This window comes from Triturus cristatus, chromosome 11 (genome assembly GCF_964204655.1).
Source record: "Triturus cristatus chromosome 11, aTriCri1.1, whole genome shotgun sequence".
NCBI lineage: Eukaryota > Metazoa > Chordata > Amphibia > Caudata > Salamandridae > Triturus > Triturus cristatus.
The window spans coordinates 116,554,930-116,579,415 of NC_140594.1; the positions used below are offsets into that span (position 1 = coordinate 116,554,930).

Here is a 24,486-nt window from a genome sequence, read left to right on the forward strand (position 1 = left end):
AGCCACATTTACCAAAGGCCCTTCGCCGGAAGGGCGGTTGCAGGCCTGGATATTGTTTTCAAGGGAAGAAGTTATTTTTCTGTCCGCTCTAAAGAGAGTTCACGGACGGCTCTCGCGGGCTGTAGTGTTTCCCACCGGCGCGGGAGCAGGGCCCCACCGCTGGCACCGAAGAGGAAGCCGAGGGATGGAAGGAGGAGACTGGCGGGAGGAAGGAAGGAGAGGAGGAAGAGAAGAGAGCAGGGAGGGAGGGAGGAAGGGAGGGAGGAAGGAAGGAAGGAAGGAAACGGAGGGAGGGAAAGAAGGAGAGGAGGAGGTGGAAGGGGAAGGAGGGAGAGGAGGAGGAAGGAGAAGGGAATGAAGGAGAGGAGGAGGGAGGGAAGAGAGGAGGAAGGGAAAGAAGGAGAGGAGATGGAGGGAAGGAGAGGAGGAGATGGAGGGAAGGAGAGGAGGAGAATGGAGGGAGGGAAGGAGAGGAGGAGGAAGGTGAAGGTAAGGAAGGAAGGAGAGGAGGAGACGGGAAGGTAGGAGAGGAGAGGCGGAGGGAGGGAAGGAACTAGAGGAGGGAGGGACGGAAGGAAGGAAGGAAGGAGAGGAAATGGAGGGAGGGAAAGAAGGAGAGGAGAGGGAGGGAGGGAGGAAATAGAGGAGGAGGAAGGAAGAAAAGAGCGGAAGAGGGAGGGAAAGAACAGAACTAGAGGAGGGAGGGAAGTGAGGAGGTGGGAAGGAAGGAGAGGAGATGGAGGAAGGGAGGGAGGGAAGAAAGGAAGGAAAGAGAGGAGGTAGGGAAGTAAGGAGCAGAGGAAGAGAGAAGGAGGAAAGGAGTGGAAGAGAAAGGAGTAAGGAAAAGAAGGAGGGAAGGAAGGAGAGGAAGAGGAAGGAAGGAAGGAGAGGAGGAGGAAGGAGAAGGGAAGGAAGGAGAGGAGAGGAGGAGGAGGGAGGGAAGGACGGAGAGGAGGAGTAGGAAGGGAAGGAAGGAAGGTGAGGAGGAGGAAGGAGAAGGGAAGGAAGGAGAGGAGGACAAGGGAGGGAGGAAAGGAGAGGAGGAGGAAGGGAGGGGAAGAGGGAGGGAGAGAGGGAAGGAAGGAGATGATTAGGAGGGAAAGAAGAAAGGAAGGCGAGGAGTAGAAAGTAAGGAAGAAGAGTAGGAGAAAGGATGGAGAGAATGAACTAGAAGAGGGAGGAAAGGAGAGGAGGAGGAAAGGAGAGAGGGAGGAAAGAAGGGAAGGAAGGAGAGGAGGACAAAAGGGGAGGAAAAGGAAGGAGAGGAGGTGGAGGTAGAGAGGGAAGGAAGTAGAGGAGGGAGGAAGGGAAGGAAGGATTGGACGAGGAGGGAGGGAGGTAAGGAAGGAGAGTAGGGGAAGGGAGTGAGGGAACCACAGGAAAGAAAGAGGGAAGGAAGGAGAGGAGGAGGGAGAGAGGGAAAGAAGGAGAGACGGGAGGGAAGGAGGGTAGGAAGCTAGAGAAGGGAGGGAGGGAAGGAGGGAGAGAAGGACATTGAGGAGGAGGGAGGGTGGAAGGAAGGAAAGAGAGGAGGAGGAGGGAGTAAGGGAAAGGATGCTAGAGAGGCAAAGAAGGGTGGTGTGCAGGAACACGAGAGGGAGAGGGAAAGTGTGAAGGAATGAATGAGGAGCCGAAGTAAACACGGGGGTCTGAAGGGAGCAAATGAAAGAAGGCAGAGAGGACGGGTGAAGTAGGGAAATGATGCCTAGAGAAGAAGAAAGGAGGTGGGGAGGGAAGAAGGAAGCGAAGGAGGAAAAGGAATGTGTGATGGGAGGCGAAGGTCGCAGAGAGGAAGGACACCGAACAGAAGGGAGATGAAGGAAAAAGATGGAAAAGGTAGAAAGTTTAAAGGAAAGGTAGAAGATAGAATCTGACATAGAGAAGAGAGAAGAGGAGAGAGGGAGCGGAAGAGAGGCGTGGAGTGAAGAACGAAGGAAGCAGAGAAGGAATGTGAGAGGGGATGAAGGAGGGACAGAAGGGAGGTGTGGAATGAAGAACAAAGGAAGCAGAGAAGGAATGTGTGAGGGGGAGGAAGGAAGGAGGGAGCGGAAGGAAAGCATGGAGTGAAAAATGGAGAATGAAGGAAGCAGAGAAGGAATGTGTGAGGGGAAGGGAGGAGCGAATGAGGGAGCGGAAGGGAGGCGTGGAGTGAAGAATGAAGGAAGCAGAGAAGGAATGTGTGAGGGGAGGGGAGGAAAGAAGGAAGGAGCGAAGGGAGGCGTGGAGTGAAGAATGGAAGACGCAGAGAAGGAAGTGGAGGAATGTGTGAAAGGAGGAGAGGAAGCAAGCAGAGTGGGAGGGGATAGGAGGCGTAGAGCGAAAGATGAAGGAAGCAGAGCAGGAGGGGAAGGAATGTTTAAAGGGGAGTGAAAAGGAAGCAGACGTAGGAGAGGATGGGAGGCGTGGAGAGAAAAAATGCTTCGTTTGAGCCGGTGTTGAAAGTGCAGGGCACGGGCACTCATTTTTGGAACAGGACTTATTTTTCATGATCAGACTTTGACTCAGAGCAAGAGACAAAATGGCAATTACGTGAGAAATGAGAAGGAAGACAAATATAGGAAAACAGTGACTAAAAGAGGGATGACAAAGAACCTGGAAGAAAACGATAAAAGGAATAGGGAAGGAAGGGTGGTGCAAAAAAGAGGCATGAGGTAGAATTGAGGCTATGCAGCCGTGCTACCCTCCACCCTCACCTTTTGGCAGAACCCGCAGCAGGATCCTTAGGGAAAGATTGCCCCTTGCACTTATAGATTTTACAAATTAAGCACTGCAGTCTCTTCTCATTGCTTGAGTGGCGCGCCATCTAATATTCTTTGTTTATGGCAGTAGGCAACTACTCGCACACTTGCACCCCAGCTCCTACGTCCTACACTCCAGCTGCTCCAGCTACCCCTGGCATTCCTCTCTCCAGGCCACATGCCCACAAAAGCATCAAGCAAGAAGCAGCCCTGGTGCTGCCAGCTGCACCGCACGCGCCAGTGTGGAGCCGGCAACAGCACCAAGGGTCTGGACCCCAAACACATATCTATGTAAACTAATTTGACAAATGCCCAAAAACAAAAAAATAGGCACCAAGAAGCAACATGGTGAGTGGCACAAGTGATGGCATGTGCTGTGTGCATTAGAAAGCATTACTGGCGAATTTCAGGGGTTTTACATGCTTGAGCCAGAACAATAACTCACTTTTTATCTGTGTGTTTTTCAGTTAACATACATACACACACACACACACACACACACACACACACACACACACACATATATATATATAATATACACACACATATATGTATATAATAAAGATGACACCCCAATGACACCGTACTTTGTGCAGGTGGAATATAAACTTAAACTTGATTTTAGGATATCATGTGCAATATAGTATTTAATTTATACATTTCCTATAATTTTAAAGCTCTAGGTATAGTCTCACTACATTTTTGCTACTTCTTAGTAGCTTTATCTGTCTAGAAAATCTCATGTCATCAACTCTTTAAAAAAGTATAATGAGAAGTACAGAAAGAGTGCATTAAGTAGGTCCTGTTGTTAAATTGGAAATGTGACGTCACATGCAACCTGTAATTGAAAGCCAGTGTGCATTGTGGGGTGCGTTTACTTTGATGGACTTCTTATCACTGATTTATGTCTTTTTGTTTAGGAAGTAAATGCTAGGGGGATGGCCTAGATTGTCATAAAGACATAGTGAGATTCACTAATCATCCTTACGTGTTCATGTTTTACTTTGGACTCATGATAACATGTTGTTAGATACACAGGCCCTTTATCAAAGCATCTCCTGTGCAGGAGTTTTCTGTGTATGCCTTTGAGCTCTCCAGAACTCAAACTGCACTTTCTGACTCATTTTCATAACACTGTACTTTGATGGTGCAGCCTATCTCTGCTAATTCAGTCTGTTAAGGAAAGGGGCGCTCCTGCCAGCTTTCATGTTGTTGTAGCACAGAATGTTGCTTCATTATGAGACTTTTTTTCTAGGACATCTGGCAGTGGCACGTCACCAAAATCTTACCAGATACTCCTCCTAACAAAAATTCGGACCTTTTGGCTTTGCCAGTGCTTACTTGTTTATACATATATAATACTTCTACATTGCCTTTTGAAGTCTTGGCTTCATTTATGGCTCCCTCCCTTTGTCCAGTTGTGTTGTTTTTGTCATCCACAGCAGTGACTGCTTCCAACTTGATACAAATCGTGAACTTTTGTAGTCAATATGTTTCCTCTTCGTACAGCACTTCTGTCCACATAGTTGAGATCAAACCTGATCTGGTGTTCACAACATCTCTCTTACTGAAAGCCATGTTCACAGTTCACCATCAGCACCCCTTATTGTCACTTTACGAAAAGACCTTACACATGCCCTTGAACATGGACCTTGCCCTAGATGCCCTTCTGATGCCCAGGTCAATGCCCTTTGTATGCCCCATTTCAGAGTTCCTTATTATGCATTGCCCAAACCACTGCCACCCCACAGAGCTTTGCTTTGGCCCCCCCCCCGCCTTCTCCCCGTGGACCTCAGGTGTACTTGGTGTTTACCTTTTGTAAGCCCTACCCTTGCCCTTTATCAGACTTCCTACCCATCCCCCACACGCTCGCCCAATTTCCAGACCTCTCACACACCACTTCTCTCAGATCTGATCTTTCCTCCGCCTTACCTCCTCTCTGTGGATCTCAGCTGTCCTCGTGGAATGTGGTGGATTTTCTGGGTTTTTTGTGGGTTTCCTGATTTCACCCTCAGGATATCATCCACTGTTTGGGTCAGGTGTGGGCCTTTCTCTTTTCAGCACCACCTGGGATTAAACATGATCAATTAATTCTCAAAGGAAGGAGAAACCATCAGGCGATAATACTGAAGATGATGCGTCTCGGGCTGTGAGATACAAGGTCATCAGATAAACCACTTGCAGCCCTGAAACAGTAACATACCCAGCACACCTACATTCCTGGGATAGTAACACCAGCACTTCCAGGTCAAGTATTTTACTGGGAGAGTAACATTTCCAGTATCCCTAGATACTTTGGCATCGGCATCTCCACCAATCCACCTACGCCTTTTGGGCATCGACATCTCCGAACATTCCACACATTCACCAATAGCATTAACATTTCCAGCCATTCCATACACACCCCTATAGCTATTTCAAGCTTTTCCACCTAAATCCCATGGCCCCAGCATCTCCAGCTATTCCACCCACACCCCTAAGACATCAACATCACCACCCATTCCACTTTCACCCTTAGAGCATCAACATCTCTGGGAATTCCACACACACCAGTTAGCATCAACATCTCCAGACATTACATACACACACACCAATAGCATCAACATTTCCAGCCATTCCATACACACCCCTATAGCTATTTCAAGCTTTTCCACCTAAATCCCATGGCCCCAGCATCTCCAGCTATTCCACCCACACCCCCTAAGACATCAACATCACCACCCATTCCACTTTCACCCTTAGAGCATCAACATCTCTGGGAATTCCACACACACCAGTTAGTATCAACATCTCCAGACATTACATACACACACACCAATAGCATCAACATCTCCAGACATTACATACACACACCAATAGCATCAACATCTCCAGACATTCCATACACACACCAATAGCATCAACATCTTCAGACATTACATACACACACACCAATAGCATCAACATCTCCAGACATTCCATACACACACACCAGTAGCATCAACATCTCCAGACATTCCATACACACCCCTGTAGCTATCTTAATCCACTTGACCTACATCTTAGGGCATTATGATCTCCAGCTATTCCACCTGCACGCACACAGCATCAGCATCTCCAACCATTCCATCTACGACTCTGCTGCATCAACATTTCCAGCCATTCCATTTACACCCCAAGACATCAACATCACCACCTATCCCACTTACACCCATAGGACATCAACATCACCAGCCATTACATCTACATCTTTAGGTTATCAACACCTCCACCCATTCCATACACACCCCTATGGCATCAACATCTCTAGCCATTCCACCTACACCCTTAGGACAGCATCATCTCCAGACATTCCATCCTCATCCCCATGGCAATTATTATTATTATTATTATTATAACATTTATTAAGCGCTACTGTTACCCGTAGGTGTCCTGGCGCTGTGTGAGATCTTGCCCAAGGTGCAAAGCAGAGGTCAGATTATTGCAATCACTAGTCATTCCACCTACATCCCAAGGGCATCAATACATCTAGCCACTCCACCCATATTCCGATAGCATCATCATCTCCTGCTGTTCTATGTAGAATCGTATGGCATTGACATCCCCAGCCATTCCACCTATACCCATACGGTATCAACATCACCACCCTTGCCTGTGTAGCGTACAAAGCAACACCCACAGGTACTCCTGCTCCTCTTGAGCAGCAACATCCCTAGACCGGCCACAGTCATTCGGGGCAGTAAAAATGCCTAGTCTTACCTTCACCAATCAGGCAGCAATATCTCCAGCCACACATACACCTCTATGGGAGCTTCAACCAATATGATATCTGCATCTAGGACGCAGCAAGAAACCAAGTTCCACCTACACAATTGGGGCAGCAACTTCCCCGGCTCTACTTACACCCGAGGGGTAACATCCCTAGCATTGTTTATACAACACCCTCACCCTGCATACCCCCATTCATATCCCATCCCATTGTGCCATAAGACGGGACACTGGGATAACCACTGACTTAATTGTATACATTCTTCAGAGCTGGTCTTCCTTCTTCACAGGCCACTATGCCTACCATATTCACCTCTGTAAACCACCCTTACCTTCCACTGCTCTTCCCTCACTCCGACCATCAACAGCTACTTCACCAGCTTTCTTGTTTGCCACCCACCATGCAGCTTTGTGAACCACACAAGTCATGTGTCTCCTAGGAGCAAGTCATGTTGGCTGCAAAAATCTCCTATCCTCTATTAAGAACCTTACAAATTGGAAGACAGAAGTTCTAGTGCAAGCCTGGCTAATAGAAACCCAAGACTTCTAAAGGGCAATCCTACTATTGCATTCTACTACTGTATAAGGCCCAACAAATGTTGACGATCTGTGCTATGCGCTATACACCTCCAGGTGGACACAAACCATCAGACCCTTTTGTCCAATGATCCCTGGAAGCCACAAGATGGCTACCAGCACAAGACATGACCAAGTCTTCACCACCAAAAATATTGATAAGGAGATGATGGTACAAGCAAAGGAGGCTACGCTGACAGATTTCAACCACTGATTACACTCTCTGAGGGACAGCACCAATACCAAAAGGAACACTCCCAAAACATATCAGTCTTCTGACTCGGGATCAGGTGTCTTCCCAGACATCCCAGTTCTGTGCACTTCTCGGCTAAGCGTGTCCTGTCCTCCTCCAGTCTACTGAGACCAAACTTCCCAACAAACCAGCAAGCCTTCCTCTTGTCTCACCCACCATCAATCCCAGGTCAGTTCATCATGTGTCCACAAGAACCCCTATGTATGCCCAACTCAATACTAGGTCAGCCCCCAAAATCCAGCAGCATTCATGACTGCAAGAAAACAGGGACAGCTACATCCCTAAAGCACCCTCAGTGTCCTCAGAGAGGCCTTGGTCTACAGAGCATGTTGCCCCACCAGCCAGCTCGTGCATCCAGTTCATTAACTAATGAAATGGCAGGGACTCAGACCCGGGCTTGATCTACCAGAATTCGTCTGTCTGTAAGAAAATGCATGCGTCCCTACACTCCTGAGTTAAATACATGCTAATATAACATGGTGCCTGGCTATATACATCCCTGAAATGTGTCTTGGCATTTATCCAACATCTTCAACAACTCTCACCCACACACTTGAATGGGGATTTCATTATTAGGAAACGTCACAATCTAAGATGAAAACTGTCCCGTCTACATTTAAAGCAACACAAAGGCCAAAGTTAGCCTGGAATGTCATCAACTTGTCACTGAAATAGCAAACTCTGCGGACCACAGCTGGGATTGCACCTCTTTTCAGATGGCAAACTTTTAGGTTCTTTCCAGTTCTGACCACACCATGCTCAGCTTCCTCAACAAGGAGGTGATGTGACCCACACACAATCAACTTCCTAACAGGAAATAGTTCTCCCAAGAATTGATGGAAAGATCATTGTGAGGTCTCTGGCTATAAGTCTCTGGGTTATAGAGAACCTGATGTTCTCGCCCCACTGAAGTCAAAGCCCAACGTGTTGGAGCGTAGGTTCATGACAACCCTTGAACACCAGGCCTTCCTCAGGCTGTCACAGATGAACCACTGCAACGTCAAAAGCAACTGCTGGTTCACCACAGCACTCCCTACTGGAAGAAAGGGGCACCATGCTTGAAAGGCGTGGCGTGAATTCATAGTCAACGACAAGTCTTCAAGCATGAAGGCAAAAAGGTTCTGTTTCACCTTACAACCATTTAAGAATCAAACTCCACCAAAGATTGAATCCTTATGAAAAGAGAAATGGCAATCTCTCTTCCAGGACTCCTACCAGTCAGAAGATCTCTGCAACAATCTCATGTAATTGTCCCAAAACAAAAATCAGTATTGGGGCAACATCTTGCCAGTGGCCACACCATTCATCGGCACCCGTCCTACAGGGCAGATTGCATAAGCAACCATCCTTGGCAAGACAATGGTTGAACCTCAGGACAATGCCAAGACCAAAATCATCTTTAAAATATAAGTGCCCTCCCACAGCCATCTCAATACAGAGGTTGTGACTGTGTGTCTCTCCCCACTAGCCACCAAAACTTCAAGGCCATTCAACACCTTGCTTTCAACTAGGGAAGCCAATCTACTTCTAACTTCAAACACTTAATAGTGACTGGTGGATCCCTCAGGCCCCATCTGAAAGAAAATGACAACTATGTAAAGTTCATAATGTCTAAGTCTGGGCTGTGAACCCTGCGCCCATTGCGGAGATTTCTGCACTCCGTGTTACGCAGAGCTCGTTAAGTTTTTTCCCTCACTCGTGTTCGTTAACATCAAGTTGGTGAGCGCGAGCGAGGAAAATCCACCTCCCGGCGAGATTTTTCCTCATTCACGATCGTCAACATCAAATTGGTGAGCATGAGCTTGGAAAATCAAGCTCCTGGCGAGATTTCTCAACGTGGGCTGTCAGATTTCTCATTGCGAGTGGTACCGTATGCTCACGACCACTCGCGTTGTGAAACCATCCGTTCGCGTTGAGAAAGCTGCCACTCGAATAAAAATCTACTCGTGCAGCAGAGCAGAGCAGTGCCTGCTTGTGCTGTGCATGGTGCTGTTCGCGATGACTGCACAGTGCTGGCAGTGAAAATCACCGCGAACGGCATTTATCTAACGCACTCCGCCGCTTGCAGAGCTCCGCGTAGGTCTGCAGAGTATTTTTTGCACTCAAACTCCACCCAGGCTTTATGCAGTCACCCAACTCAGACACACTCCCATTCACTCTAGTGACTGCACAACTCTACAAAATCGAGTAAAGATGCCAGTGGGCATTCCAAACCTACCAAGAGTGTGCAAATGTCATCCCCAGGCTACCAAAGCACTGTGATGGCATATTAATGGCACTGTGTGTGCTAGCCAAGGAACCCCCATCAAGCAATAACAATAAGATAAATGCAACCACCAAGAGTGCTTTCCATCACATACACAACAATGACAAAGTCCAGCTCCATGTGTAAGCCGCCTCAGTCCTCACTGTCCCTTCCATTTTCCCATTTCAAGCACTGCCTCTGGGACAATCAGAGTCACTGACACTGAACTGTGTGTGGGAAAGCAGCAGCTCCATCTGTTACTGATAAATAAACAGAAGAGACATGTCTTTAAGTCCCTGCAACATTTCTGTAGGTGTCCCTCATGTCTGAAATGTTCTGGGAGGGTGTCCTAAAGTACAGAACCCTAGGGATGCTGGTGTGAAGGCTACTCCTGGTCCAAGAGTACCTATGTGTTGCTGAGAAGTGCTGGTACTCTTCCATTAAAAGCATTGGAGCAGTGCTGAGATGTGCCGGTATTATCTCTTCAAAATGAGCCGGTACTGAGCCCCTGATAGCACCAGCAAATTTAAAGCACTGCCCGTAGGGATTCATCTCACCCTATTTCTAGCCAGTTAGTCATGAACTAAAAGTGTGGCTTGGAGTCCCACCTGCTAATGGTTAACAGAGAATCTACTTGAGCCCCTCAGTCCCACCTACACCCCTGGCAGTACAATCCCTCCCACCCACGCCCACACGCGGGGCTGCGACTTGTCCAGCCCCATTTGCACACCTGAGGCAGCATCACACCCATGACCACCTAGCACCTATGTGGTGGCAAGCTCCCACTTACATCCCTTGCGAGGCAACATAACCTGGCCACCTACTAGACCTTCACAGTGGCGTAGCGTGGTCGGAGACAGGGGTGCTTGCCCCGGGCACAAAGTTTTTAAGAGGTGTAAACTTTTTAAAATGTTGTACTACTTATTTTTCTTCTTTTACAATTTTGTGCCAGGAAGTGCTTACGGTCCATCGGTTAGGGGGCGCAATACTTGCCTTGCCCCGGGTGCTGGGAACCCACGCTACGCCACTGCACCTACACTACACCGTAAGTGGCAGCAACATCAACATCCCAACCTACACTACTGATGTATAAACATCCCAGTTCTGTGGCCACCACTGGGACAGAGCATCCGCATCACCACCCTCATGCCTGGGACAGGAACATCCCAGCCCTTCCTACACCTTCTGTGACAGCAACTTGTCAAACCGCATCTACTCCTTATTTGACAGCCACGCCTACTCTTTATGTGACAGCAACATCCCTGGGACTGCAATGCCGCTAGCCTCTCCTACACCTTATGTGATGACAACTCCACATTCCCACCAACACCCTGGGGGCATGAGCATCCCCAGGTCCACAAACACCACCGGGACAGCAACAATGCCCACCCCACCTTCACCTTATGTGACAACAACTTTTCCAGCCACCTCTACACCTTATATGACAGCAACATCCCTGGGACTGCAGTGGCATCAGCCTCACCTACACCTTATGTGATGGCAATCAGGGCCGGCTTTAGGGTAGTGTGACCAGTGTGGCAGCACAGGGCGCTGACTCGGAGGGGGGGGGGCACTGAAGTCAGGGGTTTGCTGTATTTAGCAATAACTTACAATTTAAAATCAGAGTTGCTTCTGCTTCCAGCATTCAGGCAGCAATAAAAATGTCAAGATAACTCTTGTGATTAATGCTCCTGCTAGAGAGAGATCAGAATTTTGTCTAGTGGCAGTTTAGACTCACCATAAAGTAGCGCAGAGGATTAATATACCTGCTGCAAGGAACAGATCTATATCTTATGTGGATAGCTGAGTGGATTGGTTAGGTCAGCCTTTACCAGCGCCTTAAAACAAATGAAATGTATGTGAGAGAGGGGCTATGGAGATATGAGGGGCACTTTTGCCGGGTGGTAGTGAGGGAATCTGAGGAGGAGGTCATGGGGGCTGGTGTACCAAAATAGATTTTCACACCAGGCAGCACAGGGCTAAAGCCGACCCTGATGCCAAAGCCCGATTCCCACCTTCACCCCAGGGGCATAAACAACCCTATGCCCACAACCACCACCAGAACAGCAACATCCTCTGTCTCTACAAAACACATTGGTGACAGCATGCCCAGCCCCCAACTACACCTTCTGTGGCAGAAACATCACAAGTTGTGCCGGCACCTCTGGCAAACCAACATCCCCACACCCACCTGCACCCCTCTGTGACCTAAACATACCTTGCACCACCTGCACTAGAAAGAGCGTAGCGCTGGCAGTCACGCCCACCAACCCAAGGCAGCATAGTGCAGTGCCTGAACTATGCACAATGGGGCACCACTATCCACAGCCCCACCTACACACCTGGTGTATAATCTTCCCCGGCCGAACCAACAACTCTGGCCAGCAACATCTCCAGCTGCACGTACACCTCTGGGGCACAAACATCCCCAGCCCCACATACACCTCTGGGACACAAACATCCCCAGCCCCACATACACCTCTGGGGCACTTGCATCCCAAGCCCCACATACACCTCTGGGGCACAAACATCCCCAGCCCCACATACACCTCTGGGGCACTTGCATCCCCAGCCCCACATACACCTCTGGGGCTCTTGCATCCCCAGCCCCACATACACCTCTGGGGCACAAACATCCCCAGCCCCACATACACCTCTGGGGCACTTGCATCCCCAGCCCCACATACACCTCTGGGGCACTTGCACCCCCAGCCCCACATACACCTCTGGGGCACTTGCATCCCCAGCCCCACATATACCTCTAGGCACTGTGTCTAGTCAAGTCGTGGTTCTCATACCACTTTCTTAATATATGGTTTGGTCCGCCCCTAGGGCCCATTGTATATTGCGCTATTTACTGTCCTTTTAGAACTGTATTATTGTGTGCCTGGCTCTCTAATCTCATAAAGGGATTAGTAGAGAGTGTTTAGAAATAAATACATATATTTTATATATACCTTGTGTGGTTCTCCTTTCATTTAGTGATTCAGGAGGTTATAATCTGGTAAACCAAGCTGCTTTACACTCCTTCAAGACTTAGCCTGAAGGCTGCTCTCCATAGCTACCACTAGGATAGCTTTCAATAAAGGTTGTCTTTAAACCTATCATCAATAAGGGTTGTTTGGACTGGTGCAAGGTGCCCACTATAACTAGTGGACAGCATATGCCAGGCCAACTTCTCACATGCCCATCTCTGTCCATCCACTGCAATCCTCCATGCCTTCTCGGTCCATCCACCGCCCTCCTCCATGCCTGTCTCTGTCCATCCACCGCCCTCCTCCGTGCCTGTCTATGTCCACCCACCACCCTCCTACCGTGCCCATCTGTCCATCCACCACCCTACTCCGTGCCCGTCTCTGCCATCCCCGCCCTCCTCAATGCCCGTCTCTGTCCATCCACCACCCTCCTCCGTGCTCATCTAGGTCCATCCCCCACCCTCCTCCATGCCGGTCTCTGTCATCCACTGCCCTCCTCCATGCCTGTCTCTACCCATCCACTGCCCTTCTCTGTGCCTGTCCCTGTCCATCCACTGCCCTCCTCTGTGCCAGTTCCTGTCCATTCACTACCCTACTCCTTGCTCGTCTCTGTCCATCCACCGTCCTCATGCGTGCCCATCTCTGTCCATCCACGGCCCTCCTCCGTGCCCGTCTCTGTCCACCCATCTCCCTCCTCCATGCCGGCCTCTGTCCATCGACCTCCCTCCTCCGTTCCCGTCTCCCTCCATCTGTCGCCCTCCTCTGTGCCCGTCTCTGTCCATTCACCGCCATCCTTGGTGCCCGTCTCTGTCCATCCCCCACCCTCCCCCATTCCTGTCTCTGTCCTTCCACTGCCCTTATCCATGTCCCTGCCCTCCTTCGCGCCCATCTCTCCATCCACTGCCCTCCGACCGTGTCCCTCTCTGGCCATCCACCGCCGTCCTCCGTGCCCGTCTCTCCTCCGTGCCCATATCTGCCCATCCACCGCCCTCCTCCATACCCTTCTCTGTCCATCCCCTGCCCTCCAACTGTGCCCATCTCTTTCCATCCACTGCCCTCCTCTGTACCCGTCTCAGTGCGTCCGCCGCCTTCCCCCGTGCCCGTCTCTGTCCATCCACCACCCTCCTCTGTGCCCGTCTCTGTCCATCCACTGCCCTCCTCCGTGCCCGTCTCTGCCCCTTTCCCGTAGCGCAGTGTCCCTCTCCGTTATCAGTTCATGCCAGCCACCGACTGTTCCTTCTCCCTCAACACCCTGTTCCCCTCCCCCTCGAGAGCGGCTTCATCTCGCTGAGAACCCTGCCTCTCCCCCCACCACCAGAACCTGCCTTCCGCTCAAAGCCCCTCCCCTCCTCTCGTACTTTAAGAATAGAGGTTTAGTCTCAGGACAGTCTCCACCCTGGGCCTCTTATAATCAGCATCATACACTTCCTGCTGGTACCCTCTTATAATCAGCACGGCACCCTTCCTCTGAGGGCCCTCTTAGGATCAGCACTGTGCCCTTCCATCCAGTACCCTCATATAATCAGCAATGTACCCTTACTGCTAGTACCATCTTACAATCAGAACCATAGCTTTCCTCCCTGTACTCTCATATAATTAGGATTGTACCCTTTCTGCCAGTACACTCTTATAATCAGTGCTGTACCCTTCCTGCCAGCACACACTTATAATCAGCATCATACACTTCCTGCTGGTACCCTCTTATAATCAGCACTGCACCCTTCCTCCCAGGACCCTCTTAGGATCATCACTGTGCCCTTCCACCCAGTACCCTCATATAATCAGCACCGTACCCTTGGTGCCAGTACCATCTTATAATCAGAACCATAGCTTTCCTCCCTATACCCTCATATAATCAGGATTGTACCCTTTCTGCCCGTACAGTCTTATAATCAGCACTGTAACCTTCCTGCCAGTACCTTCTTATAGTCAGCACCGTACCTTCCCACCTAGTACACTCTTAGGATCAGCACCATACCTTTCCTCCCAGGACCCTCTTAGGATCAGCGCCGTACCCTTCCTACGAGTACCCTCCTCTCATAACAGACCATACCCTTTCTTTCTGTACCCTCTTATTCTCAGCAACTCATATCCTTCCTCCCAGCATCTACTTATGATGAGCGCCGTATCTTTTCTGCCAATACCCTCTCTTCATATGATCAGCACCGTACCCTTTTTCTCAGTACCGTCTTACAATCAGCGTCTCACATCTGTCCTCCCAGTACCCTCTTCTTATAATCAACACTGCACCCTTCCTCCCAGTACCCTCTTAGAATCAGCCTGGCCTGATGATCTGGGAACACCGCCTAAAGTATCTAAGGCAGTAAGAAACCTCAGAATTACCATGGACTCCAAGCCATCAATGAATAAATAAAATAAAAAATAAATAAAAATAAATGAATGCCCAAGTGGACAAACTAGCAAGATCAAGCTTCACTTCTCCTTTCTCCTAATAGCTTCTACCTATAAGTAGCACCTTTTTCTCCCCGGTACCTTATCCCTATATTCAACACATGATCCTCCTCCTCATGCCTCTTCTTTGTACTCAGTACCTTTACCTTATAATCAGCACCATATCCTCCTGCCCTGTACCATCCTGTATAATCAACTTCTTATCATTCCTCTCAGTACTTTAATCAACCAGTGTTCCTCCTTTCGGTACCCTCTCTTTATAATTACCAACAGATTCTTCCTCCCAGTACCTTGGTCTTCCATTTAGTACCCTTGCCTTATAATTAGCTCCATATTCTCCTGCCCATGGCCTTATCTTTGTACTCAGAAGCTTCGCCTTTAAAATCAGCACCTTTTCCTCCCCCGTACCTTATCCATATAATCGGCACCGTGTTCTCCCTTCCCATGCCTCACCTTTACACTCAGTATCCTTCGTTTGTAACCAGAATCTAACCATTCCTCCCAGTACCTTCTCCTTATAATCAGCACTTGTCCTTCAGTTCAGTACATTCCTCTTATAATCAGCCTCTTCTCTTCCTCCTCCCTGCAGTGAACACCTTTGCTTCTCCCAATACCTGCTTTCTATAATCAGCAACATAGCCTTCAGCTGGGAACTTCTTCCTTCAATCAGCAGTGTATCCTTCCTCACTGTGACTCACTTACTCCCAGTATCATCTCCTTATAAAGAGCACATTATACTTTGCCCTAGTACCTTCTCTTAATAATCAGCACCTTCTCGTTGCTCCCAGTACTTTCTCCTTATAATCAGCAGCCTATCTTTCCCCTCAGTAGCTCATCTTCGCACTCAGTCCCGTCTGCCTGTAATCGGCACCTTTTCTTATACCCGAGAGCCTTCGCCTCGTACTCGGCATCTTATATTCCCTCTGACCGTATCATCTTTGCACTTAGCACCTTCGCCTCATAATCTATATATTTCCTTCTAATTAACAACTTATCTTTTACCCAGTACCTTCTTGTAATTATTACCTTATCTTTTATCGCAGTACCTTCTCTTAACAATTAGCACCGTCTCAAAACTTTCAGTACCCCCTTTACCTTGCAGCTTCAACTCACCAACAATACGCTACATACAAATTCTTCTCAGAAAACAAATACATCATCGCCTCCTCTCCCTACTCCTCAAAAATGAAACATAACACACAGACCAGCACTACAAAATCTTTCACACACAACAGCTCATACTTTCTGTCATAAACTAGAAACATACACCCACTCCCACCGTCCTGACTACACAAATATTATACACCCTAAACAAACTCCACTGACAAGCTTTCTCTCTTCCCCCACACCTAACGCATACACAGCAAGTCAGCACCTCCGTTTAACCGCTTCTCATCCATTGGACAATTTAGACCCTTACAAAATGACCCACATGCTGCACCACTACCCCTAACTCATACACCTTCCACCCTAAACAGACAGAAACAAAATAAGTAACATGCCACTCTTCACAACTTTGCATCTCCGTGTCTACTGCACAACACGGCTACTCTACAAAAACAACACAACTCACCAACTCACTCTCAACCACCATCTCAACCACCTATACACACGCATGCCCATCGAAATGCCTTCTTATCCTGCTGGACGAGGAACACGATACAGAACAGCTACACTATTGCTATCCTCACACAGCGAATACCAGCAGTAAGGACACACCTGCTACAAGCCCACAAAATACTGCTCATTCTTCTACAAAACAGTCACACAATCACCAAAGCACATTCTCTAAACTGCCTACTAATAGATGCTCAATCACTCTCTAAAAACAAGTATTTAATCAACGAACTACTCACTGACACACAACCTGACTTACTCTTCATAACTGAATCATGGTTGGTAGATGTGACATGGCTCCAGTGTTGCACGAAGCCGTTCCTTTAGGCTATCAAACTATAACAAAGTGCCTCGACACCTCGTCAGGGGTACCAAGAGCTACATAAATGCAAACTCTCCTCTCTTCTATCTCTCCACTATCCTTTTTGAATCCAAATAACAAACTCACATGTTCACCGCTCAAATTCATTTCATATCTCCTTATACTAATTCACCACTAATCCTTTTTGGGTTCCGGAGTAGCGTGCTACTCGCCGAGAAAGTGCCTCAGCGCCTCACCTGGGGTCGTAAGCGCTATGTAAATACAATTACAAATACAATAATCAACCATTTATCTTTCCTCCTAGTATCTAATCTTTGCACTCAGTGTGTGCGTCTTATTAAAAGCACTGTATCTTTTTATCCCTGTACCTTCTTGTGATTGGTGCCTTATCTTTTATCGCAGTACCTTCTGTAAATAATCAGCATCTTATCTTTTCTCCCATTGTGTCGTCTTTCCACTCTGCACCTTCTCCTTATAATCAGCACGTTATCTTTTACCCCATATCTTTCTCTTAATAATCAGCACCTTCTGATAGCTCCCAGTACTTTCCCCTATAATTAGCACCGTACCCTTCCTCTTACAGCCTACAATACTCGCCTTGCCTTTCCTTCCTGAAAGTACCTTCAACTTCTAATAAGCACCTTATCTTTCCTCTCAGTGTCTCATCTTCGCACTCAGCACCTTCTCCTTCAGATCAGCGCCACACCCTCCTTTCCGTTCCCCCTTTAACCAGCAGCTTGCCCTTCCGCAGTACCTTTCCTTACAGTCCGCATCATTTCATCCCCCCCTGAGGCATTCTTCTATTTGTCGCAGACCCCCTCACGCCCCCATGACTCCCGCCTCCTGCGGGCAGTGTACTCTCCTCTGTATCGACTTCTTGCCATCAGTCCCTTGCCTTTCTCCATCGGACACTGTTTCTTGCTCCGCGCATGTTCTTATCATCCTCGTACCCTTTGTTCCCTGTATCGCCTGTTCTTTCAGCGCCTTCCTCTCAGTACCTTCTCTCCGTACCCATCAATGTACCCTTCCAACCAGTACCTTCTCTCTGTACCCCGCACTGTGCCCTTCCTCCCAGTACCTTCTCTCTGTACCCCGCACTGTGCCCTTCCTCTCAGTACCTTCTCTCTGTGCCCTTCCTCCCAGTACCTTCTCTCTGTATCCTTCCTCCCAGTACCTTCTCTCTGTACCCCGCACTGTGCCCTTCCTCTCAGTACCTTCTCCCTGTACCCTTCCTCCAGGTACCTTCTCTCTGTATCCTTCCTCCCAGTTCCTTCTCTCTGTACCCCGCACTGTGCCCTTCCTCTCAGTACCTTCTCCCTGTACCCTTCCTCCCAGTACCTTCTCTCTGTATCCTTCCTCCCAGTACCTTCTCTCTGTACCCCGCACTGTGCCTTTCCTCTCAGTACCTTCTCTCTGTGCCCTTCCTCCCAGTACCTTCTCTCTGTATCCTTCCTCCCAGTACCTTCTCTCTGTACCCCGCACTGTGCCCTTCCTCTCAGTACCTTCTCCCTGTACCCTTCCTCCAGGTACCTTCTCTCTGTATCCTTCCTCCCAGTTCCTTCTCTCTGTACCCCGCACTGTGCCCTTCCTCTCAGTACCTTCTCTCTGTGCCCTTACTCCCAGTACCTTCTCTCTGTACCCCGCACTGTGCCCTTCCTCCCAGTACCTTCTCTCTGTATCCTTCCTCCCAGTACCTTCTCTCTGTACCCCGCACTGTGCCCTTCCTCTCAGTACCTTCTCTCTGTGCCCTTCCTCCCAGTACCTTCTCTCTGTATCCTTCCTCCCAGTACCTTCTCTCTGTACCCCGCACTGTGCCTTTCCTCTCAGTACCTTCTCTCTGTGCCCTTCCTCCCAGTACCTTCTCTCTGTATCCTTCCTCCCAGTACCTTCTCTCTGTACCCCGCACTGTGCCTTTCCTCTCAGTACCTTCTCTCTGTGCCCTTCCTCCCAGTACCTTCTCTCTGTACCCTTCCTCCCAGTACCTTCTCTCTGTACCCCGCACTGTGCCCTTCCTCTCAGTACCTTCTCTCTATATCTAGCACCGTACCCTTCTTCCCAGTACCTTCTCTCTGTACCCTTCCTCCCAGTACCTTCTCTCTGTACCTCGCACTGTGCCCTTCCTATCAGTACCTTCTCTCTATATCTAGCACCGTACCCTTCTTCCCAGTACCATCTCTCTGTACCCTTCCTCCCAGTACCTTCTCTCTGTACCCCGCACTGTGCCCTTCCTCTCAGTACCTTCTCTCTATATCTAGCACCGTACCCTTCTTCCCAGTACCTTCTCTCTGTACCCTTCCTCCCAGTACCTTCTCTCTGTACCTCGCACTGTGCCCTTCCTATCAGTACCGTCTCTCTATATCTAGCACCGTATGCTTCTTCCCAGTACCTTCTTTCTGTACCTCGCACTGTGCCCTTCCTCTCAGTACCTTCTCTCTATATCTAGGACCGTACCCTTCTTCCCAGTACCTTCTTCTTGGTAACTTCTCCGCCCCCATCCGCGGCACCTCCTCCATACCATACTTTACTTTTTCTTTCTTTCGGTACTTTAAGTTTAGTGCCAGTGCCCTTCACGTGCTCGAGGGCATCGTCCTTCCACTTGGCACCATTTAATTCCTCACAGTACCCCCCCCCCTTCCTCTCCTTGAGCTCTGCTTACTCCCCCCACTCTCAGTACCGTCTTACTCCTCCTAGCATCTCTCCCGCTCTTTTCCACTCTGTAACATCTCAGTCATCTCAGTACATCCCCCCTTCTCCGAATACCTCTCCCACCCCTCGCCACCTTCTCGTTTGACCCAGTACATTCTGCTTGCTTTTAATCCCCTCTGTACCCTTTGCTTTCCCGTACCCTTTATTGCTCTCAGTGTGTTAACCTTCCTCTTAGTGCCTCTTGGGTCCTCCCAGTATACCCCTTACTCTCATCGAGTTCTTATATCTTCAGCGCTCAATACTCTCTTGTTCCTCCCAGTACAGCCCCTTCCCCATCCACGCTCAGTACCTGCTTGTTCCTCCCAGTACACTACCATTCCCCATCCATGCCCGGTACCCTCTTGTTCCTCCCAATAAACTCCCCTCCCCCGCCACGTTCAGTACCCTATCTTCCTCCACTGCACTGCCCTTCCCCCTCCACACTCAGTACCTCTTGTTCCTCCCAGTGCACTCCCCTTCCTTTCATGTAGTTCTCTGTTGCCCTACCCACATCTCCTCCTGGCCGCCTTATTACGCCCCTCAACACCTCCCTCTGCCTAGACACCTTCCCCCCACACACATCCTCCCTATACCTTCACCAGGCACCTGCTTACGCCCCTCACTACCTTCTCATCTCACTGGGCACTTTCTATGCCCCTCAGCATCTTCTCCTTCCCCTGGGCACCATCCTGCACCCATCACTAACCTTCGCCTCTCCATGGAAATGTTCTTATGCCTCTCACTACCTTCTCCTTCTCCTGTGTACTTTCTTAGGGCTCTCAGCATCTTCCCCTGGGCACCAATTCTTACCACCCCCCCCCCCTCCCCCACACCCCCATCACCTTCTCCTTCCCGGGCACCATTTTACACCCTTCAAAATCCTGATGTGTAAGAAAAAGAAGTTCTGGGCACAAATGTTGGCCCATAAGACTGCACCGGATGCCATCCAAAGTCAGGATTGCCGACCCCCGCGGCTGCCTCCTCATGATCCCGCCTCCTGCCTCTCTCATCTGCCCCCAGACACTCGCTGCCCCTGTGTCTCACTCTTGCAGGTTCCTGCGTTCTCACTAAGACACAGTTTTTCCGCCTTTCTTTCCTCTTTTTCCTCCTTCTGTGTTTTTCTGTCTCTTGTTCTGGGTCAAAGTCTGATGACGTAAAATAAGGGCCGGTCCAAAGAAATGAGCGCAGGTGCAGCCCACCTCCAATCACCGGCACAATATCAGCACTGTCCCCTCAGCCCCTACCCCTACCCCTAGGCACCGCCTTACTCCCCATAGAACCTTATCCTACCCCTGGGCATGTTCTTGTGCACATAACACCTTCTTACGCCCCCTAGCACCTTCTCCCACCTAGGCACCTTCTCACACCCACTAGCACTTTCCCCTACCCCTGGGCACCTACTCACGCCCTCTAGCACCTTCCCCTACCCCTATGCACCGTGTTATGCCCCCTAGCACCTTCTCCCACCTAGGCACCTTCTTACGTTACCTAGCACCTTCTCCCACCTAGGCCCCGACTCACGCCCCCTGGCAGCTTCTCATGGGCACCTTCCTACTCCCCCTAGCACCTTCTTCTACTCCATGGCACCTTCTTGCACCCTCTAGCACCTTCGCCTACCCCTGGGCACCTTCATGCGTTCTTTAGCACCTTCTCCCATCAAAGCACCTTATTGTCCCCCATCACCTTCCCTACACTGGCCACCGTCTCCTACTCCTAGGCACCTTCTTACGCCCCCTAGTACTTTCCCGGACCCCTGTGCATCGTCTTGCACCCTCTAGCACCTTCTCCCACCTAGGCACCTTCTTACGCCCATGAGCACCTTTCCCTACCCCTTGGCACCTTCTCCCACCTAGGCACCTTCTTACTCCCCCTAGCACCTTCTTCAACTCCATAGCACCTTCTTGCACCCTCTAGCCCCTTCGCCTACCCCTGGGCACCTTAATGTGTTCTCTAGCACTTTCTCCCATCTAAGTACCTTCTTGTGCCCCATCACCTTCCCCTACACTGGGCACCGTCTCCTACACCTAGGCACCTTCTTACGCCCCCTAGCACCTTCCCGTACCCCTCTGCACTTTCTTACGCCCCCTAGCACCTTCCCGTACCCCTGGGCACCTTCTTACACCCCCTAGCACCTTCCCGTACCCCTGTGCGCCTTCTTACGCCCCCTAGCACCTTCCCGTACCCCTGTGCACCTTCTTACGCCCCCTAGCACCTTCCCGTACCCCTGTGCGCCTTCTTACGCCCCCTAGCACCTTCCCGTACCCCTGTGCACCTTCTTACGCCCCCTAGCACCTTCCCGTACCCCTGTGCACCTTCTTGGGCCCCCTAGCACCTTCTCAGACCGCTGAGCACGTTCTCCTCAACCCCCCCCCCCCCTCACCCGGCACATTCCTGCGCCCCCTAGCACCTTTTCCTACCACTGGGCACCTTCCGGTACCCCTGGGCACCTTCTAACGCCCAGTAAGACCTTCCTCTACATCTGGGTAACTTCTTACGACCTCCGAGCACCTTCCCTACCCCTGGGCACCTCTCCCCTTCCCTGGGCACCTTACCCTACCCATGGGCACCTTTCCCTTTCCCTGGGCACCCTCTCGTCCCCCTGGCACCTTCTCACTCCTTCTTCACCGCCGTCCCTCGCTCCCTTACCGCTCTCTGATGCCTCCTTCCTGGAGGGCGGAGATCCAGCGCGGGTCGCTCCCGATCGATCCTTCCTTCTGGTCCGGTCTGTGAAAGAGGTTCTTCTTAAATTGATCGCACCACAGAAGCCAGATCCTACCTAGGTGATGATCAAATGAAGGGATCGTCCCCGGGTGCGCATTAGAGAAGGGATCCTGTGAATTCGCCCCGTACAGTAATCTCCTCTGATGATGTCGGGATCTTTCATAGGTAGCGTGTACCGAAGGGATCCCTCTGGGTAGATCCTGCTGCGTGATCTCCTTGGTTGATCTTGTGTCGGGATCTCGTGGAATGTTGACACAGCCGACAGATGTTTCAGAGGCGGGGATCTCCTGCAGGGATGTCCTGGAGCGACGATCAGTTGCGGTGATTCAGTGGAGGGATCCCACTGAGGTGGTCCTGCAGAAGGTTGTCCTGGGTCGATCCCCTCCAAGTACGGATCAAATCAAGGAATTGTTTCGGAGTAAAGATCGCTAGGCGACCCCTGGAAAGTTGTTCTGTTACAAGTCAGACGGAGGGATCACTCCGGAGGTGGACCCAAAGGCGGGTCCTTTAGGCACTGCCTCCTAGCGGGATCCCGTACACCTACCTGTCCAGGTGCGTGCCCTGCGGAGGGCTGTCCTGGGACAGGGGTCGGTGGAGGGGTCCCGTGTCGAAGGCTGCAAACGGTGGAAAGATCAATGAATTATTCAAGAAATCCCGGTGGATCCCAGCCCCCCTCTCAGGCTCCACCCGGTCCGGTCTCGGCTCTGTGGGATCTTTAATGTGAATCGCTCGGGTCAGGACGACTTTCCACGTCACCAGCGTAGATTCCCTAGAATCTTGTCAGGGATCTCCCGGGATTAGCGCGGACCCTCCCGGGGCTGTTATCTCCGTGGTGTGACTTGTTTTCTCCCGGGTCTTGCCCCAGGCGTGCCTGAGATCTCTTGAGACCTATCTGCGATCTCCTGTGACTCTCACTGAACCGACTCGATCCTGGCCTTGGAATTTCGCGTGTCTGGTCAGGGTTCAGGGTTCAGGGATCTCCTGGGTTTTGTTCGGGTCCTACCGCTTCTGGTCTGGATTTCTTCGTTATTTGGTCTGTTTTCTCCTAGGTCTGATCTGCTTTCTCCCGGGTATGGCAGGTGTGTAGTATTCTCCCGGTTCTGGTCGGGTTCTTCCGAGTCTGGTGTGTACTCTCCCGGGTCTGGTCTGTATTGGTCTGGATTACACCTGCTCCTATTCTTCCCAGTCTGGTTTGTATTCTCCGGGTCTGGTCTGTATTGCCTTTAGTCTGATCTGTAGTCTCCCGTGTCTGTGTTCTGGTCTGTATTTTCCGTGGGATGGTCTGTATGGTCCCTGGTCCGGTCTGTTTTCTCCCTGGTTTGTATTCTCCCTGGTCTGGTCTAGCCTGTATTCTCCTGGGTCTAGTCTGTATTCTGATCCGTATCCTCAAGTGTCTATATTACCCCTGGTCTGTATTCTGCTATGGATTCTCGAGGGTCTGTATTCTCGAGGGTCTGTATTCTCCCGAGTCTGGTCTGTATTCTCAAGGTTCTGGTCTGTATTCTCCCTGGTCTGTATTCTCCCAGGTCCGGTCTCTATTCTCCCGGGTCCGGTCTGTGTTTTCCTCGGTCCTGTCTGTTTTCTCCCTGGTCTGTATTCTCCCTGGTCCGGTCTGTATTCTCCCTGGTCTGTATTCTCCCGGATCTGTATTCTCCTGGGTTTGTATTCTCCGGGGTTTATATTCTCCCGGGTCCGGTTTGTATTCTCCCTGGTCCGGTCTGTATTCTCCCTGGTCCGGTCTGTATACTCCCTGGTCTGGTCTGTGTTCTCCTGGGTTTGTATTCTCCTGGGTTTGTATTCTCCGGGGTTTGTATTCTCCCGGGTCCGGTGTGTATTCTCGAGGGTCTGTTTCTCCCGGGTCCGGTCTGTATTCTCCCAGGTCCGGTCTGTAGTCTCAGTCCCTCGCAGCCGCTGTTGTGCCAGCGCCTGTCTGTCTCTTGCCTCGAATCTCGCGCACACCTCCTCCGCCCACTCCCGCCCCACGCGCTCTCCCCCGCCCACGCCCCTCCCCTCTCACACCTACTCCTCGCGTCATTAGCATACAATGCAAGACTACTTCAGGGCTGTTCGTAGTATTTGTTTCATGTCTTCACCAGACGCCAATTCATGTGCTAAATTCACTTGGACGGATCGATCCCTTCACACCCCGTTCCTTTCACCCCCACTCCTCACGCCCCCCTCTCCTTCTCTGTCTC

General features: G+C 50.3%; 1 protein-coding gene across 2 annotated transcripts in view; it reads right to left on the reverse strand.

Annotated features, from left to right (window-relative positions):
• Positions 1 to 24,205, reverse strand: part of ADORA2A (adenosine A2a receptor) — a 178,540-nt gene extending 154,335 nt beyond the window's left edge. The window contains exons 1-2 of one of the 2 annotated variants that reach the window (XM_085633574.1): positions 22,217 to 24,205; positions 4,671 to 4,805 (exon numbers count right to left, since the gene is read on the reverse strand). The gene's annotated coding sequence lies outside the window, so the exon portion shown is untranslated. Of the gene's footprint in view, positions 1 to 4,670; positions 4,806 to 17,526; positions 17,564 to 22,216 lie in introns of those variants that run through there. The other variant, XM_085633576.1, reaches the window with a different exon arrangement.
• Between the last annotated feature and the right edge of the window lie 281 nt (positions 24,206 to 24,486).